This window comes from Bos taurus, chromosome 11 (assembly GCF_002263795.3).
Source record: "Bos taurus isolate L1 Dominette 01449 registration number 42190680 breed Hereford chromosome 11, ARS-UCD2.0, whole genome shotgun sequence".
Taxonomy (NCBI): Eukaryota; Metazoa; Chordata; class Mammalia; order Artiodactyla; family Bovidae; genus Bos; species Bos taurus.
Window position 1 is genome coordinate 72,649,844 of NC_037338.1, and position 18,214 is coordinate 72,668,057.

Here is an 18,214-nt window from a genome sequence, read left to right on the forward strand (position 1 = left end):
CAAGGTTTAGACTCAGCTGAAGGCCCTGGAAAGGATACAAGGTACTGGCCTGGGCTTTTCGCATCCCTGTGCTGATGCTGGCTCTCACTTTCCATGTGTTTCCACCTTGCTCAGGCCCCTGCTTGGCCCTTGTGATCGCTGTGCATGATTAGCTGTGTAAGGGGCTTCTGGTGAAGCATGAACGTAATGTGTGTCTGGCAAGTGACAGACAGGCCACAACCAATGGTGTCAGTCAGAGTCAGGGTCAAAGTGGATGGCTGAGGAGGACATGAGAAGGAAGAGGGGTCAGATGAGGCAAGGGCCTTAGGCCAGGTTTCAAAACAGGCAAGAGAGAAACAGGGCCGCGTTATATAGGTGTACAGTTTGCACACTGCACAAAGCACCCTGGGAGGGGATGAGTGAGGCTGAGGTGGAACCCACAGCCTGCTCACAAAACTGCGTTCTTGGCACGTTGCCTTCTGCCTGGAGGAAGCGTCTTCATGGACAGAGGTCAGAGAGGAAGGGCAGAGTAGGACACTTGGGCAGAGTGGGAAAACAGCCAGGCCCACGCAACAGGACATCAAGAATATGGCTGCCAAACCTAGGGAAGGTTGGCCTGCTCAGGTTTTAAATGCTAAAACTGTGTGGGTGGGTACGGACTGGTGGTTGGGTGCCGCTCCACTCTGTAGTGACAAGCTGTGACCATGAGAGCAACAGCTGACAAGCAGAGACACCTCATGGTGCTAGCACCTTATCTAGTCAAACTCTGTGATGCTCTTCCATCTTCACTTCTCCTTCATCAACCTCAGCATAATCCTGCCACACCTTGGAGGCACAGCTCCACTCCAGAGATTTCAATTAGTTAAAAAAATGTTGTTGGTAATACATGCCCATGTTAAGGAAAAAAAAACAAAAACATTCTACAAAAAAAAGAGAGAGAGAAACCAAACATTCTACAAAGGTGAATAAGTAAAAGTAAAAACAGGGACTTCCCCAGCAGTCCAGTGGTTAAGACTCTGCCTTTCAATGCAGGGGGCATGGGTTTGATCCCTAGCTGGAGAACTAGGATCCCATATGGGATGGTGAGGAACTACAAATGGTGCTGGAAAACTTGAATCAGTTCAGTTCAGTCGCTCAGTCATGTCCGACTCTTTGCGACCCCATGAATCACAGCCCGCCAGGCCTCCCTGTCCATCACTAACTCCCGGAGTTCACTCAAACTCATGTCCAGAAACTTGAATACTTTTATGCAAAACACAGCAACAGCAACTGATCATACATTGCATCGTATACAAAGATTAACTCAAAATTGATCATAGATCTAAATGTAAAACCTAAAAGACTAAAACTTAAAACTTACATAAAAGTAAAAACAGCCTTTGCCAAAGTTTAAAATTAAAATCTCCTTCTGTCAGTAACCTCCTTCCTGCTCATCCTTCACTTTCCACACCCCCTTTCTGTTCTCACTGGAGCCTGTAATGACTCTCCCCCTCATTCCTTTGACAACCAGCGCCTGTCTTCGATTTGCAGTGCTTCCCTCCACCTCTGACCTCAGGGCCAGCTCCTCCACTGCCATCTCAAACTCTGCCTCCCCAGAAACCTTGCCCTGAGAATGCCAAGTCGCCCCCTTCCTGGTGCCCCCCTAGTTACTGTTGCTTCTCTAGACTACAAGACTTCAGAGACTTAGCCCATTAGGAATTCATGGGTCCAACTCAGCCCCCGCCCTTGCACAACAAGACTTTCATTCATCTCTCAAACGCCCAGGCTCATTTCTCACAGTGGTTAATTCAGACCTCCAGGACCTCACCCCACCTCAGCAACTGGCCTTGGCTCTATCTCACTAAGGAAAAGGTCTTTTATTAGCGGGAACTCCAGCCATTTCCCCTGGACTTCACTCTGCAAGTCAGGGATAGAAAGAGCCCCACTCTCTCCTCCTACCAGTCTCAGAGGAAGGCAGCCCTTCCCTCTCCTACAAAGTTACCCCTACCCTGGTGTCCTCAAGATTACTCCTGTTTCCTCCCTTCTCTCTTGGGTTTTGTTTTTTTACGTTAAAATGTTTTTATTGCATCTGAAGCCATTTTCAATAAATATCTTGAGTTTGGGGCCTTGGCTAGGTAATCATTTTGCAGTAGAAATCAGACTTTTTCCCTCAGATAACCCCTTTTCCTTCCCACTATCAAACACGCTGAGGTCTTATTATCAGAAATCATTCTAAGTTGATACCAAATTCTTACTTGGATTGTAAGTTAGTGGGATCACCATGGAGAACAATGTATAATAAGCCTACTGAAACAACAACACGGAAGCAACCTAAGTACCCATCAGTAGATGAATGGGCAATGAAAATGTATACGTACACAATGGGGATATCATTCACCCATAAAAAGGAAAAGGAATCTTGTCATTTACAACACGGATCGACCTTGAGGGCTTAACACTAGGAGAAATAAGCTGCACACAGAAAGACATACTGTGCTATCTCGCTTACATGTGAGATCGAAAAGCACTGAACTCATAGATACAGAGAACAGATTGGTGGTTGCCAGATTGGGAGTGGGGGTGGGGGAACTGGGTGAAGGTGGTCAAAGGGTACAAACTTCCAGTTATAAAATAAGTAAGTGCTGGGGAAGATAATGGACAGCATGGTGACTATAGTTAATCATACTGTACTGTATATTTGAAAGTTGCCAAGAGAGCACATCTTAAAAGAGCACAAGAAAAAGTCTGTAACTATGTGTGGTGATGGATGCTAACTAGATTTATTGTGATCATTTTGAGGTATATACAAATATTGAGTCATCAATATTAAGTCATCAAAGCCAATATAACGTTGCTATGTCAACTATATCTGTTAAAAAAAAACAACATTGTTTGTGCATTTTGCCTCAGTAATTCTACTTTATAGGATATACCCCTGAAGAAATAGCCCACAAAAGAAAAAGAGTAAATCTGTAAAGTGATGCTCAGAGCAGAGATATTTACATTTGCAAAATGATGGAAACACCCCAACTGCTCAGTAATAGATTGATGGTTAAGCACATTTTGGTATCAGTGTAATGGAATACCACAGAAGGAATAGCATATTTGAAGTGATAAATATATGGCTTATGTTGATACAGAGAAATCTATATATGAAGCATACTTTAATACAGAAAAATTATATAAACAAAAAATACCTGCTAACTAAAATTTTATATCTGTTTGCTGATCAAGAATACAGTTACAACAAAACAAAGTTTGATCCTGCTGCTTCTGGTCACTGCTTTCCTCCCCTTCTCTGCTGCTCTATGGTGACCACCCATCGCCTCTACTTTCTCTACACCCAGGTCCCACTTCACCCTACCCAACTTGGCTTCCAACTCCAGGGTTTTACTGGAACAACACTCTTGCCATGATCTTCATCTGGATAAAACCTTGAGTCTAGTTGAAGCAGCAGCCGTGCAGTGCTCTGCTCTTGCTGCTGAAGCCTCCTACTTCCCACAGTGCTTCATTTTTTCTCTCATTATGGGCAATTCTCAAAGCTTACTACCAGGAGCTCTGGTCTTTGTGCTCTGTACCCAAGACCCCTGGAGAGACCCCCCAACTCTTTCAGGGAAGCCAGTGTTTCTGTGTTGTTGACTCTCACACCCACGGCTCCATCCAACCTCACCCTCAGCTTCTGGGCCTTTGGGATCACTCCACTTGGATGTCACCAATTGTCACCTTTAGCTCTCTGTGCCTAAGCCAAAACTTATCTTCAAACCGTCTCTCCAACTTCCTAATTTCTGACTGTTACCAATGTTGTCCAAATTCTCAGACTCAATCTGATAAGGGTGACCTGTTTTAGAAAAGGCAGAGGAACCAGAGATCAAATTGCCAACATCTGCTGGATCATCGAAGAAACAAGAGAGTTCCAGAAAAACATCTATTTCTGCTTTATTGACCATGCCAAAGCCTTTGAGTGTGTGGATCACAATGAACTGTGGAAAGTTCTGAAAGAGATGGGAATACCAGACCACCTGACCTGCCTCTTGAGAAACCTATATGCAGGTCAGGAAGCACCAGTTAGAACTGGACATGGTACAACAGACTGGTTCCAAATAGGAAAAGGAGTATGTCGAGGCTGCATATTGTCACCCTGCTTATTTAACTTATATGCAGAGTACATCCTGAGAAATGTTGGGCTGGAAGAAGCACAAGCTGGAATCAAGATTGCCGGGAGAAATATCAATAACCTCAGATATGCAGATGACACCACCCTTATAGCAGAAAGTGAAGAGGAACTAAAAAGCCTCTTGATGAAAGTGAAAGAGGAGAGTGAAAAAGTTGGCCTAAAGCTCAACATTCAGAAAACGAAGATCATGGCATCTGGTCCCATCACTTCATGGGGAATAGATGGACAAATAGTGGAAACAGTGTCAGACTTTATTTTCTTGGGCTCCAAAATCACTGCATATGGTGATTGCAGCCATGAAATTAAAAGATGGTTTACTCCTTGGAAGGAAAGTTACAACCAACCTAGATAGCATACTGAAAAGCATTACTTTGCCAACAAAGGTCCGTCTAGTCAAGGCTATGGTTTTTCCAGTGGTCATGTATGGATGCGAGAGTTGGACTGTGAAGAAAGCTTAGCACCAAAGAATTGATGTTCTTGAACTGTGGTGCTGGAGAAGACTCTTGAGAGTCCCTTGGACTGCAAGGAGATCCAACCAGTCCATTCTGAAGGAGATCAGCCCTGGGTGTTCTTTGGAAGGAATGATGCTAAAGCTGAAACTCCAGTACTTTGGCCACCTCATGCGAAGAGTTGACTCATTGGAAAAGACTCTGATGCTGGGAGGCATTGGGGGCAGGAGGAAAAGGGAACGAGAGAGGATGAGATGGCTGGATAGCATCACTGACTCGATGGACGTGAGTTTTAGTGAACTCTGGGAGTTGGTGATGGACAGGGAGACCTGGCGTGCTGCGATTCATGGGGTTGCTAAGAATTGGACACGACTGAGCGACTGAACTGAACTGAACTGAACTGATGCTCCTCAGCCAGCCAGTCCTTCCAGGACATGGCCCCTTACCTCGTGGAAGGCCCTCTCTGGTGTCCTGCTCCTCTTAAACATGAGCTCAGGTTCTGCTTCCTCTGTGAAGTCTTTTCTGATTTCTCTGGTTCACAATGATTGTTTTCCTCTCGGAGTCCTTTTTGAGTTTAGACTCTACAGCGCTAGTGACATAACACAATACTCTGTTTTTTTCATTTCTTTTGCCTGAACTGTCTTACTCATCTGTCGTCTGGTGGGTGGGACCCTCTGTCAACCCTGCCCAGCAGCGGTGATGCGCCTCCCTCTCTGAAGCCTTCCAGGGGTCTTACAGGTTCAGAGTCACTCTTGCACCCAGGGTTCCCAAAGCACCCCTTCCCATCACTGCTGGAGTTTCCATCCCCTGGTGTTACGGTGATCTATATAAATTTGTGTCCAATTCTCTCGCCAGAATGTTAGCTGAGTTCCTTAAGGGCAAAGACCGTGTCTTACACAACGAAGCAGCACAGATGCATTACCGACGTCCAGCGTTGTCATGCACACTGGTCATTCCACACATCCACCTTATCTTCCAAACCAGACTGCAGTCTCTCATGGATAGGGGCTGAATCTCATTTCTTTTACACCCCACAATGACTCAGAATGCAAAACAGAAAGTATACTTGTTGAGAGGACACTTCGAATAAGCCCTTGAGATGACAACATGCAAATTTATATGAATAACCTATAAACCTGGAAACTATACCTCCCGGGGAATACAAGTCTTATCAAGTCTCAAAACACTGCACCTTGCTATTTTAAGGCCAGCACAACACGTCTCTTCACTTAGCAGTGGTCCTGTCACTTAAAGGTGTTAATAGGATGCCCAAACTGGGAGCTTTCAGCTGTGAACTCTACCATCTAAAATCAGAACAGATCAGAGACTAAACCTGAGTCCCTGATAAGTGGCAATAATCTGCAGGGACGGGAGAGGGGCCTGATGGCCATCTGCCAAGAGTGTGGTGCTACAGAAAGGTCTAGCTACACAGTACGTATTACCCTAACTGGAGATACTCCTCATACAGGAAGGGATATTTAATTTTATCCAGTGGTTCAAAGCCTGCCCCTTTCACATGGCACAACACACATTAGTTCAGCTAGGATCCTGCTGACTCAAAGGAGCTAAGATTTTATTTCTTACCAGTTAGGAAACAACATTGAAATTAGAAGGTGACCAGGACAATAACACCCTCAAGAGAAGATGAATGCTTCTTCCTCAATCACTCTCTCCAGGTGGTGGAGCGTCTCCAGCGAGCCATACCCAAAGACTTGCTCATTAACAATTCCTGAGGGCAGGAGAGGCCTCCACCCCATCTGGGGCGGTGTTTTGGGAGTCAGAACCACTTGGAAGAAGCAGCAGATCCTGCTTAAGAAAACATTTTATATCACAGCACAGGCTGAGCTGTGTGACAGGCCACACAGTTCCTCAAGTCTACATCCGGGCTCCCCAGTGCTCAGAGGTGGGCAGACACCACCGCGGGTGGAGGACAGCGATCGGCCCATTGGACGGGCCATCGAGATGATGCACAGCGTGTTCGGGGATGGGAAAATGAGCGAGAGGACAGCTGCCGGGCCAGCCTGTCCCTTCACAGCCACCAGCTCCAGGGACTTGCCCAGCTCATTCCCTTGAGGGCTTCTGTCATCAGGTGGCCACTGGCGGGCACCCAAAATTTCCACGCCTGGAAGAAAAAGGGCCATGGCAGAACAGAATATGGCCAAGGGCAAAGGGAGAGAGGAGGCTGCCAGAGGCCTGGGCACAGTCTTTCAAAACAGGTAGTTCAGATAGGTAGACAACCACCAAAACAAGAGTGGTGGTGGTGGTGGTGTAATCGCTGTCATGTCCAACTCTTGCAAGAGAGAAAGCCTCAAATCAGGCGCCTGAGCCATGGGGGAACCGCAACACCAGAGAATCTGCAAAGACTGGGGGAGAAAAAGCCCCCCTAAAATGGAGCCCTGTGCCATACAGGGTTTTACTGAAACCTGATAAGCTTAAAAAGGAAAAGTTAAGAGGTAAAGAAGACTATTTTGTAAGACATTCTCTTAAAAAAAAATTTTTTTTTTTTACATCTCATTTGAGTCAAGAGGAACTATTTCATTTGGGTGGTTGGACTTGGGAGTTTCTAGGCTGTGTTTTTAGTCACACACCCACACTGTCATACTCACTGGCATGCTCTCTCTCAAAGAAGAAATGAAGCAGCATCCAAAGGAACACCTTTGAGAAGTGTTTATCTTTAATCAAAACCACAGTGAAACAAAATTGTAAAAAATTAAATACCTTGGGGTTTTCTTAAGAGATTGCTCTACTACATGGAATCTATACATCATTGGTTTAAAAATTTTGTAATAAAAGTTATAGTTGCTTAATGCAGAAAAGTTTGGAAAACACTGAAAAGCACTCAGAAAACAAAGTATTCCTGTTACTTAAAGATAATCACTGATGGTTCTGGCATACGCCCTTCTAGTATCTTTTCATATCGTTTAAAGTAAAATTGGTATCATTCTGGACACACAATTTTGCATCCTTTTTTAATTGATTATATCAAAAGTTTCTGATATCAATAAATATTCCAGGAGATTTTTAATGCCTGTGCAGTATTCTATCTGGGTGAACTAACCAAATGCCTAATTGTGGATCTTTTTGGTTGTTTTAACTATTTGATTATGTTAATAATGATTATAATAAATAATGTTGCATTAATAAAAATCATTGTATAGGTACTTTTATATGCAACTCTGATTTACTCAATATTCCTAGAACAGCAATTTCTGATCTAAATGTATGTTCCTTTTAAGGCTTTTGATACATACTGTCAAAATGACAGGGCAGATTTGAAGACATGCTCTTGCTCAGTTATTTTAAACATATCCCACAACTGGTATGTATCTCCTATACACAGGAAATAGTTTCAGGAAAAAAATCATTTTACATTGAGTCAAAACATTTAGATAGACCAAATCTTTATTTACTTCAGGCAAATGACATGTCCAAAGCTCAAGACACCAGTGTTATGTTACTCCATTTAACAAAGTTGGCAGGGCATGATGCTAGTAAGAACAAGATATTAGACTGAAGCCGGTATTGGCCAGTCAGCTCTACACAGAGGAAAAACCATCCTTGGCCAACTGTCACACGAATTTGTACTCTTGGCCAAAGGGAAGGTTGGGTGATGGAATGTGGATTACTCAGCACAACCCATGCTAGCTCTGGGTTAAGTAAGTCAAAGCACGTGTCCAGTGATAGGTGTGTCATCTTCCTATAATAAACAGGACATCTGGCTAGAAAACAGGACTGAAACTTATGAGAAAATTAAAGCTCAACAATATTTAATAATTCTGTCAGTTATCAGTGATTCCTAGGGGAAGTGGTTAAAAAATTGCTCTGGAAAGTTGTACTCTGTTGGCCAGATCTGATCTGAAATGCAGCTACCGTAATAGAGGGTGTCAGCATTTCAGCTGCACACCTTTATACTTCAAGCCTTCTTGATGCTAAGTAAGGGGCATGGATCTTTCTTTTTAAAAATTTAAAAAAAAAACACCTTTATTTTGTATTGAAGTATAGCCAATTAACGAGGTTGTGATAGCTTCAGGTGAACAGCAAGGGGACTCAGCCGTATATATACATGTATCCATCCTCCTCCAAATTCCCCTCCCATCCAGGCTGCCAGATAACATTGAGCAGAATTCCATGTGTCATGCAGTAGGTCCTTGTTGGTTGTCCATCTTAAATATAGCAGTGTGTACAGGCAACCATAAGTTAAAGATATTAAGTCTGTGAGTCTCTTTCTGTTTTGTAAGTTAAGTTCATTTGTATCATTTTTTAGATTCTGCATATAAAAGATGTCATACAATATTTCTCCTTCTCTATCTGATTTACTTCATTCAGTATGACAGTCTCTAGGTCTATCCATGTTGTGGCAAGTGGTATTATTTCATTCTTTTTAATAGCTGAGTAATACTCTATTGCAGAAATGTACCACATCTTTATCCATTCCTCTGTCGATGGACATTTAGGTTGCTTCCATGTCTTGGCTATTGTAAACAGTGCTGCAGTGAACATTGGGGTACATGTATCCTTTCAGATCTGGAGAAGGCAATGGCACCCTACTCCAGTACTCTTGCCTGGAAAATCTCATGGACGGAGGAGCCTGGTGGGCTGCAGTCCATGGGGTCACTGGGAGTCGGACACAACTGAGCAACTTCACTTTCCCTTTTCACTTTCATGCATTGGAGAAGGAAATGGCAATCCACTCCAGTGTTCTTGCCTGGAGAATCCCAGGGACGGGGGAGCCTAGTGGGCTGCCATCTATGGGGTCGCAGAGTCGGACACGACTGAAGTGACTTAGCAGCAGTAGCAGCAGAAGCATCCTTTCAGATCATGTTTTTCTCCGGATATAAGGGGCCTGGATTTATCATAAAGGTCATCTAGTTAGATGCCATTTTCATCAATAGTTGAAAGTTAAATTAGCATATTAGATAGCAATGATTATGTCAACCATTCAAGAGAAGGAAGGGATCATTCTCAAGAAGGGAATGAAAAGACTAGGAAAAGGCAGTGAGGTAGGAGGTTAGTGATGAACACTGGGCTGCCAGGAAGCAGCCACTTTGGAAGGTCCTGAGTTCTCTTACAAGCCTGAAAGTGAAAGTCACTCAGTCATGCCTGACTTTATGCGACCCCATGGCCTATACAGTCCATGGAATTCCCCAGGCCCTAAAACTGGAGTGGGTAGCCTTTCCCTTCTCCAGGGGATCTTCCCAACTCAAGGATCGAACCCAGGTTTCCTGCATTGCAGGCAGATTTTTTAGCAGCTGAGCCTCCAGGTAAGCCCAAGAACACTGGTGTGGGTAGCCTATCCTTTCTCCAGTAGATCTTCCTGACCCTGGTTTGGTACAAACAGCTCAGCCTGTTGGAAGGAAGTAGTCTAACCCTATCTGCCCCAAGCAGTGCTGGCTCCAAGTAAAGGCATCTGGTTCTTGCGCACCAAAATGTGATTACTGGAAAACAACCACTACCAACCCTATTGGTCTTCATTAAATCACAAAAGCATTTTGTTGTTCCTTGTTCAATCACTAAGTCGCGTCCGACTCTTTGCAACCCCATGGACTGCAGTATGCCAGGCTTCCTTCCCTGTCCTTCACTATCTCCCAGTTTGCTCAAACTCATGTCCATTGAGTTGGTGATGCCACCCAACCATCTCATCCTCTGTCACCCCCTTCTCCTCCCAACCTCAATACAAAAGCGTACCTGCTTCTTGTAACAATTCACATGTAGAATTATACATGAAAAAAGGAGAAATCACATATACATAGAATTCACATATAGAATTCTATATGAAAAAAGGAGAAGTTCTCCCTTGAGTCTCCTTTTCACTCCTCCACTCTCAAATTCCACTTTCTGGAGGTAAAAACTATTGTGTTTTAATTTTCAGTCTTTACATGCCTATTTAGGAGTATTTTCTTTCCAAATGAGATTTTTTAGGAATTTAAGTTCATTTGTGCTCCACCTGAATGGCTTGTCCTGGCTCCCTAATTATGTGGTTGACTCTACCTGGAACTGGTGCCACCCCAAATGATCTCTCTTTACTCTCCTCACTAGCAAGGAGGTCTCCCTCTGAAGATGGATTGTTCCTCTCCCTGGCTCTCCATGTCTCCCAGATGCAGAGCTGATCAGAGCACAGTCACTGATGAAAGCAACGCCTCTAAGAGCAGAGGAACTGAATGAAGGCCACTGCGAGCTTTACTCACGAGGGACAGCTCAGCAGCTTTTCCATTTCAAATTAAGATCCCTCCCCAGACTGGCCTCCCCAAGGGAGGAGTAACCGCCCCCACAACACAGACAAACACACCAAGTCTGTGCTCTCCTCCTCAACTGCTCCCACCCTGCCAGCCTTTCAGATAACCAGGTCAGCTGGATACATGGAGACAAAGGGGCAGTTCATATACTCCTATTTTGGCAGTTGAAATAACACTGCAAGTGCCAGGTCTTCACAGGATAAAGCCCTCTGTGCATGTCAAACAAACCAAAAGGGCTGCTGGGAGATGGGGGGTTGCTCAATTGAGGGTCCAAGATGGATTTGGGTCCTGATAAAATTTTGAAACCATTATTTTTTATTTTATACTTTAGTAATATAAACAGATGGTTGCTATCCTTTACTAAGCAGGTACTCTACATACTTCCTTTCATTTAATCCTCACAACCACCCTGTAAAACAGATGGTTATCATTTCAGGCTTGCAGATGAGAACACTGGCACTCAGGTTCCGTAAGTCACCCAAGGCCACATGGCCAGGAAGTGGTGGGACTGGGACTTGAACTCAGGTTTGTCTGCTTCCAGAGGCCAGACCATCTCCCTTTCTCAAGAATGGTGTTGTTTAATCACTAAGTCATGTCTAACTCTTTCTGACCTCATGGACTGTAGCCTGCCAGGCTCCTCTGTCCATGGGATTTTCCAGGCAAGAATACTGGAGTGGGTTGCCATTTCCTTCTCTGGAGGATATTCCAGACCCAGGGACTGAACCAGAATCTCCTGTATTGGGAGGTGGGTTTTTTACCACTGAGCCACTAGGGAAGCCAGGGACTAGAAATTTCTATGGCTTCCGGGAACCGCAGAAGGTTACATTCTGGGAGCTAGAAGATAATCCAGTTTGTGCCTCCTCTCTGCCCCCTTTCAGCCCTCTCCACCTTGTTTCCTGGAAGACAGCACTAGCCTCATGGATAAGAAGCTGAGATGACTTCAGATACCCACCTTTGCATTTGCTTTATGTTAAATGATTCAAATTTAAGGAAGGAAAAACTTTCTTGAAGTGGAAATGCGTGAGGGAAAATGATTATTTTCAAGGTGGCAAGAATAAATATTTAATTAAACAGTGTGACACTCAATTTCACCTGGCTCTGTGACGTCTCAGACAATAAAACAAGCCCTTGTCAACAGGGCTAATTACAGACTACTAAATTACTTTTATTAAAACCCTCTGGAAAATTAAAAATGAGGGATGAGGTAACACGGCATTGAAGAATAGCCCTAGACTGGCAATCTGGGTGTTAATCCTGACTCAGCCACTAATAACTACTACTGTTAATTTGCACGCTGTATACAGTTGACAAAGTGTTTTCACATACTTTCTACATTAGTTGGGTGACCTCAGGCAAGTCACTAACTCTTGGTGTCCCATGTCAAAATCTGGAAATGAGAATACTGAATCATCTGAAGTCCTCTCTACTTCTAATGTCCTATGGGAGAAGGACATGTTTCTTAGGATCTTTACAAATGTGTCGGTAAACAAATCAGATGATTCTGGCTCAGAAAAATTACGCTTTCTGTTCAGCTCCTGAGAGATGTTACTTGGCTATTTCAGGTATAGCTCATAAGATGTTTGCTGCCAGCTAGTTGGCTCAGCTTCTGGAGGGTACTATATGAAGGCCTTGCATTAGATTCCTACACAGTAACTTTCTTCTGTTCAACAGCTAACTGTCATGCCTAACTCCAGTCAATCATCTTACACACATAACTCCAAAAAGTAGGTGGGCTTACAGAAAGGACTTAAGGAAATCCTTCCTCACAATGCATGTGTTCTCAGGATGATCACGTACCCAGGAATATTATAAATACCATTCTCAGTTCTAAGACGTGCAAATCCCTCCTTCAAGTCTTGCCACTTCCCAGATATTTTAATGTTCCTGAAATTAGGATGTGCCTTAAATTCAACATATATATTTTGATCTGGTAGTGTTAAATGAATTTACCTAAAAGCTGCTGATAAACTGCTGGTGTGTCTTAGAATCAAGGAAATGTAGTGCTGTAAAACTACAACACGGATCACATAGACGTAGGTCTAATTTGGTTCAAATCATGTCCCTCTCCTTGATCCTAACAATTACACTCAGTGACAACTGAATAGGCAATGTATAAGACACAGGTATTAGTTTCCCAACAGCAGCAGTTTAAAAGGCATTCCATCATTATCTCATAAAATGCTGGTATGGATTTCAAAGGCAAATTAACCCATATAAAAACCACTGGGATGCTCTGAAAATGTCCTATCCCATGGCAAACTGCAAAGGGAACATTTTACTCACACCCTCCTGATCTATCTAGCCTTGACACATTTTCTTGCTTCTTAGTTCACCACCCTCCACCCCAGTAAATATCACTGATTCCCAAAATACACTCAACCCAGGAGGAGCAGCTCTCCAGCACAGCTGTCTGCTCCGGCCCTGCCTGGGTATTTCGGTGAGCTATGCGACAGAGAGAGGACCACACAGAAGGAATGTAACGCTCAGGCCCCATGGTTCCCATCAGCCCACAGGCAGGTGCATCCCGCCAAACCCCAGACTGGCATTTGAAACAGAAGAAACTGCACTGCTACATGGGGGCAGTAGTCTTCCTGAACTTCATCTCTATGTTTAAAACTAGGGCGACAGCCGTCCTTGCTACTGTAAACTAATCTGATGGGCATGGGGGTGGGGAGTGGCTCTGAGGAGGCTGCCAATAGGCCATGATAGAGCAAAGTCAAGGAGCTAAATTGTTATTCCTCACTGTTTGCAAGCCAGAAACTCCAAATCTGTGTGTCCCTCGGCATGATTTTTTAAAACCGAACCATCTACTCTTTTTGAGCCTGAAGTCAATAAAACCTGAGCTGCTTCTACAATTTAACTGGCTGATATTTACACATAGTTTCTGATAGTACACTAAAATCTAAAGCCAAAAAAAAAAAAAGAATCAAAGGAAGTTGGCAATGAGGTACACACAGTAAGTAGTTAGGAGCCTTCGAGTTGAGGCACGTTGATTAAGAGCTTTTGGCTATGGGCACCAACTCTGACTTCAGCCTTATTTCTCCGGGAAAAAGAAAACAATTTGGGCTCCTCCTCTGTTCCAAGATCAGGGAATGCACGATGGGCAGGTGGATGGGCAGCAAACATAACCCTGGGGAATTGTTCACATATGCTAGAACCCCTATCAGGTGACAGCCCCCAGAGAGACTCACAGCTGCAGCAAGCAGCGGGTGCAAGCCTCAGACCTATACCAGCGAGAAACCTCAGTTCTGTTCCTCCTTGTCGACTCTGCATGTTACCTGAAAACTCACGCTCACCCAGTTGGTTACCCCTTGGAAGTTACAGGTATCAAAGATCAAGTCCTGCCACAACCCTTCAACATACAAACAGTTAAGCACTTGCTATGGATATCAGGCCTGTTTCCAAACCTCCCATTATTACACCAGGTTGTACTGCGGGGGCGTGGGGGCCGGTGAAGTGGGGGAACGCATTTTAAAGAGTACTGCAAGATGCTTATTCACAACGCCACACTGGAAGCGCAGGAACTTCAGCTCCCAAACGCAACCTTTCTCCCCCCTCCCTCCAGTCCCTCTCCACCGCGCCCGCCAAAGCCAGAGCTCAGCCCACTAGAAAGCCACCGCGCACCGGCGGCTGTTCACTGAACAGTAGCTGATCACGGTGATGGGGCCGTAAAGCCCCACACGCTCTCAGCAGCCAGTGAGAACTGTCCAGACCTGCCTCCCCACGCCAGCCGGGGCAGGAGCGTGTGGGTAGGAAGCCTGAGGCCCCAAGGTTTGGGCAGGCACAACGTCCCCCCCTCCCCCAAGTCTGCCCTCGCTCTCTCCCTTGTCACTCTTTTTCTGGCATATCACTGGGGAAAACCGGGGAGGCCGGAGATGTCAGGCCCAAGAAGAGTAAGGAGAAGGGAGAAGGGCGAACGGGAGGCAGTTTTTTTTGGTGGGGGGGAAATCTGTCCAGAGCGGAGGTGCGGTAGCGCCGCATGTCGCGGGGAAGAACCCCCCAGGTGGATCTGGAGGGAGAAAAGGCAGGCCTGACCGCCGAGGCCGCGGGGAGCCCGGGAGAGGGGGATGGAGGAAGGGAGGCGCGGGCGTGGGGGAGATGCGGTTGGGGGACGCGGGGGCGCGGTTGGGGAGGCCAAGGGGGCAGCTCGGTTCCCCTCCCCCAGCCCGGGCCCGGGCCTCCCGCTGACTCAGCCCCACGGCGTCGGTCGCCTCGGCCCGGACTCACAGTGCGCGAGGTGGCTCCGGCAGAGGCGGCGGGGGAGGGGGGCAGGCGGTGGGGGGGGGAGCGCTGCGGCTGAGGCTGCGGCTCCGGCCGGCGGCTCCGGGGCGGAGGGTCCTAGTAGAGGCCGCCGCGGTCTCCGGCTTCAACGCACAGAGACTGCGGGGGAAGAGAGCACTGCGCAGGCGCGATGCGGCCGCCGCTGTCAGTCCGAGCGGGGCGGGGCCAGGGCACCCGCCGTCTCCAAGGTAACTGGTTGGCGAGGGAAGGAGCGCCCGTACCTTCACCTTGTCTTAGCAACGGAGACGGGAGATGGGGTGGGGGGTGGGGGGCGACGAGAACAGTCCTTCTAAGTTGCCACAGTAACAAGGAGAGGCCACCGTCTCATAAATTTACGGCGGTATCGAGGGAACGCGCTCACCTTGTCACCATGGCAACTGGGAACAGCCCCTTCCTTTTCCCTTAGCAACAGGGTAACAATTCCTCCGCCTTAACTGAGGACAGAAGGAACAAGCGCTTAAACCTGATTCCATAGTAGCCCGAAGACAGATCTGTCTCACGGCTACTGCAAAGGAGAAAGAGAATATTTATTTTTCAGCAACACGAGAGTGCTAAGGCTGGGTTTTCTTTCCTCTCTTGGTTTATGCTTTTCAATAGCAGTGTGTTACTCTAATATTAAAATTCAGTTTTCCTTTACTTGTGTTAAACATTCCTTTCCGTCTCTTACCAGAAGAAAATCAACACTTTTACCCCCAAATGGAGCTAACAAAATCGTCTATACACACACTTTTTTTTTAAAAACCAAGCTTATTGTCTCTCTACCAATGCATTTGTAAAAACAACTCCTGCTTGCCTACTAGCTGGCTTAGATTCTACCCCCTCATAACTAGCTCCCTCTTTGATATATTCATTGGTGTTCCTGAATTCCCTGTTCTAGTTCAGTTTTTGTGGATCTCTCCAGTTCTTCTAGATCCTTCTTCCTGTCCTTGTCCTCCAGTGCTCTGCCCCAGGCTCCCTATGCTCACCAGTTTGTGATTTCCTAAGCTTGGTTCTGTTTGTGCAGATTATTTCTGGGTCTCCCTCCCTCAGCCCTGACTCCCATGGATATCTTAAGGTCACCTCTGTGCCTATTTTGTACATGCCTCCTTTCATGACACACATCTTATAGTGTTGACCTTCATTTGCGTGTGTCTCTTCAATCAGACTATGTGCCCCTTGTGGGCAGGAGTTCTGTCTTATTCACCTGCTCCCTCAGCATCTAGCGCTGAATGTGAAACAAACAGTAAGTGTTTATGGAATTGGATCAAGTGAAGACAAAGGTTTTCTTCAAAGTTTCTTCAAAGATTTTCTTTGACCCCAAATAAATGGGTGAAAGGAATCAAAAGATTATAAAACTTAAAAAAAATATATTTTCTTACTTTCTCTGACCTAACTGCCTCAGAGTCTCCATCAACATTTTCCTTATCTTTACACATATTTAGTCTTTTTTTTGGCCACACCGTGTGGCATGCAGAACTTACCTAACTAGGACTCAAACCCATGCCCCCTCCAGTGAAAGGGCAGAATCTTAACCACTGGACCACCAGGGAAGTCCTACACATATTTAATCTTTAAGTTCTACTGCTACTGTTACACTGCTATCTCACTCCCTTCGCTCTCCATCTTTGCACCAAAACTCTAGTCATCTATTAATTGAAACTCTGGCATTCTCTATTTCCTGCCTTCTCACCTGTAGGTAGTCTCCCTTCTACACTCTCCCTAATATTTCCACTGAATAACTTTTCTCACATGGTACTAACCTTCTCAATGTACTCTCATTACCCTCTATAATCAGTGCAAGCTCTTCATGCCTTACTATTCTGCCATTCCTAACCCTGCTGAAATTGAGCACTCTTGGTGAACATCACTGGATTCTGCTGGGCTTGTTGACATGCTGCATTCTCTTCGAATGACTCAGAAGTAAGAATTCATAGGCAAGCATTCTTTTCTGAGTCTCCCTGTATAATTCACAGAGATTCTACCCCAGGACTATGGGTGTCAAAGCATTCTGACTAAGCCCATTTTCTCAGGGGAGAAGGAGAAGGCAGCTGACTACAAACAAAGTGAGTAGTAAAAGAGAGAGACACAACCTATGGTGAGTCAAGACTGTCTCCGCCCATCCAAGGCAATTCTCAGAAAGGAGAGGGTTTCTTGTAGAGGGTAATTCCCAGGACAAATCAGGGCATTAGGACAGGAAAATGTTCTAGAAAGAGAAAACTTTTTCCTAGCCACAGAATTGCAGACTTGAAGCCATTCCTAGCTGTATCTATGGGGTGTCTGGGTACCACAAAGACAAAGTGGAAATTTTCAGACTCAGTTTGTTTCTCCATTCTGAAGTTCCAGCTCATCTCTATGGTTGTAGGTGTGGACTTGGGTGGTACAGATGGTCCTGAGTAATCCTGAGAAGAGACTGTGATTCTAGTAACCCCACCCATTCATCACACATGGGATAAAGGACCATTCTACAATTTCTGCATACCCTTCACCCAGATTCTCCACATTTTTACCATGTGCCAGTTATCCATTGCTGAAAAACAGATCACTTTAATTTAGCAGTTTAAAACAACAACCATTTCGTTATCTCTGTGTGGGGTGGGAATTCAGGAAGGGCTCAGTTGGGTGGTTCTGGCTCAGGGTTTCTCATGTGGTTACAGTCCAGATGGCGGCTGGAACTTGGGGGACTGGCTAGACAACCCTCCCCATACTGTCTCGGAGCTAGCTTTCTCATTACATATTTGGTAGCTGTAGGTTTCGTGGGTGAATATTATAGTGAGAGAAAAGCTGCATCCCTTTTTATAACCTAGCCTCAGACATCACTTCTACCATATCTATCTAATAATAAAGAAAGGGAACATAAACCCTGCCTCTCAATGGAAGCCATGTTCAAGTCACATGATAAGAGCATGTGGATGAGAGATATTGTTGAATCATCTTTGGAAAATGCAATCTGCCACACCCTACCATCTGATGACAAGAATTAACACCCCGCTCAATGCAAAATACACTCATCGCTTGCCTCGTCTCATTCCATGACAGCACCAACTTGAAGTCTAGGATCTCATCATCTAACTCAGGGTTCAGTGTGAGTATGGCTCTTCAGGTCCAGTTCTTGGTATCACTCCTTGAGTACCAGTCCCCTT

The 18,214-nt window shown here is 45.3% G+C and overlaps 1 protein-coding gene across 2 annotated transcripts in view; it reads right to left on the reverse strand.

The window, feature by feature from the left end:
* Positions 1 to 15,216, reverse strand: part of MAPRE3 (microtubule associated protein RP/EB family member 3) — a 55,408-nt gene extending 40,192 nt beyond the window's left edge. Inside the window, exon 1 of one of the 2 annotated variants that reach the window (XM_005212998.2) lies at positions 15,042 to 15,216. The gene's annotated coding sequence lies outside the window, so the exon portion shown is untranslated. The remainder of the gene's footprint in view (positions 1 to 15,041) is intronic. The other variant, NM_001075917.1, reaches the window with a different exon arrangement.
* Positions 15,217 to 18,214: the final 2,998 nt, after the last annotated feature.